The following is a 2,462-nucleotide window of genomic DNA, read 5'->3' on the forward strand; positions in this document are numbered from 1 at the left end:
GTAAGTAAAACAAGATCACGAGAAGAGTTGGAGAGGGGCAGGAAATGGAATTGTGAAACCGAGTTTACGAGGTAAAGGGGCGAAGGTACTTTACCGTACCCGGTTCAAGGGCGAAGCCCTGAGACCAGTAGGGCGAAGAGGCGAAGACACGAAACCGTACCCGGTTCAGGGGCAGGCAATGGAATTGTGAGACCAATATAATATAATGGGTGAATGGAGAGTTCATTCAGTCAATCCTTAGCATTATGGATTTGTAAGTAAAATAAAATCACAAAAATTATGGGTTTGTAAGTAAAACAAGATCACAGAGTATTTATACATACACTTAAAGTTGACAGTATTATAATAGTGTGGAAGTCCGTAAAAGTATTGTGGAAGTTCGTAATTTCTAATATGGTGTTAGAGGTATGACATTAACTTAGTCATATCAATAGAACCCTTAAGTATCAAATAAATAGTGTACTTTAATAGAACCCTTAAGTATCAAATAAATAGTGTACTTTAATAGAACTCTTAAATATCAAATAAATAGTGTACTTTGTTCAAGGTCTACGACACCTCTAGAAAAGGAGACGCGAACTCTATCTCCAACCCTTTAAAAAATGTAGTTTATGAAAAGATGATTGAGATAAGCCATGAGAATTTATGTTTAGAAGTCCATGGTTCAAAACTTCACCCAAAATTACATCCTCAAGGGAAAAACTCAATTAAAATTAGTAACGTTGCAAATATTGGGCTTGTTCTGTAATTCTTGAATTGGCATTTAATTAAATTGCTTCAAAGGTAAAAGAAACGGTCAGTTGTCACGGGTAAAACTGACATCAAACACGCTACTTTTTTTCTTTAATTTTCTAGTCAACGTTTTCTCATCTTTCCGTTNTTTTTTTTTTTTTTTTTTTTTTTTTTTTTTTTTTTTTAATAATTCTATAAATATATTTTGGTTGCTTTTATTATTTGCTGCCACGAACGCAACCAACCCAATTTATTATTATTATTAATTTTGGATCAATAAATTCACCTCCAAATTACAAGTCAATTTAAGTCAGTAGTCTGATTATCACTTTGATGCGTCAACTTTCCGGCACCCCTCCGCCGCCTTTTCCGCCTCTAATATTGACTTTTCCCCCTTCTTTTGTCCTTTTTCCATTTCCATTCTCATATTAAAAAAAAAAAAAAAAATCCATTAGTTTTAACTTTTAAATAATTTTTTCATTTAAATATTTGTTGCACACAAATAAGAGTGGAGTATAAAATTAATATTATTAGTGTTTAAATAATAAAAAAGAAAGACGTGCATAATTAATTCAAAAACTTGTTGCTGTTCCTTCCACGGCTTAATTGGAAGCCTAATTTCAATTTCAATTCGAATTTCATTAATTAAATTTAAATAGATTTTATATCGTCCTTCCAAAAAAAACGGAAACTGGCGTCAGAAGGTGCGGGAATGTGTGCGTGTGCGGCAGCCCATAGTTCGTAATCGTGGCTGCTGAACCCACAGTTTGTCTGCCAACGCGTTATTTGGCCATTTCAACGCCACGCGTCCACCACTCATTGGCTTCAACCACACGGTCAATGGACCGCTTCAACCCCCTCTTATCTTCATCTCTGTGTGTGGAGCAGTCGTAGCCCCCATTTATTTATTTATTTATTTTTATTTCCCAAAAAAGAAGACACGTCATTGCTTGAGTTTAAAATTAATTAAATCCTAGTCACGAGGCGAATTGACAGAATATGCCGACTTTTTTCCACCTGCTGCCCCGCTACACGCGCTCTTTTTTTCCTTTTTCTTTTTTAAATTAATTTATTTATAATTACACAATTTTGTGTCCGGATTGCCCCTGCTTTTAAATTTGTTATTATTTAATTTCTTTTAATTAATGTATTTATTATTTCTAATTAACCTAATTCAATGCTAAACGTTTGCGTTTTGACTCCCACATTTATTCTATTGAATTGGAGATCACCCCTTTATTTTCTTTCGATTCATACATTAACACTATTATTATTATTATTATTATTATATATTCATTAACTTCCAATTTTATTCCTAATATTTTCTTAATTTTCCGTTTAACATCTCTAAATTACTTATTACATTTAAAATTATCATATGGGTTTTTTTTATATTTATTTTAAATGTCAAATAAGTAAAAAAGTTGGTGGGAGAGAGACCTAAAAAAGAAAATGAATTTTTATTTATTTATTTTGACGTTAGTGAGTAGAAGGGAGGAAGTGGAGGGTACGCGGGGTGGTAATAGAGAGGAGCGCGTGGTTGAGGGTAAAAGGCAAACGTAATCAACAGTAATGCAAAACGCGCCCTTCCCTGTGGATCTGCTGTATTGACAACCCCACATGACACTTAATTCGGGGACTGGATTGCGAAATTACCACCACACCCTTCGGACTAGCCGCCCCTTTCTCAGTCAATTCTCTTGTTGACTGTGCCCCCCCCCCCCCCCCCC

Source organism: Cucurbita pepo, chromosome LG10 (genome assembly GCF_002806865.2).
Source record: "Cucurbita pepo subsp. pepo cultivar mu-cu-16 chromosome LG10, ASM280686v2, whole genome shotgun sequence".
Classification (NCBI taxonomy): Eukaryota; Viridiplantae; Streptophyta; class Magnoliopsida; order Cucurbitales; family Cucurbitaceae; genus Cucurbita; species Cucurbita pepo.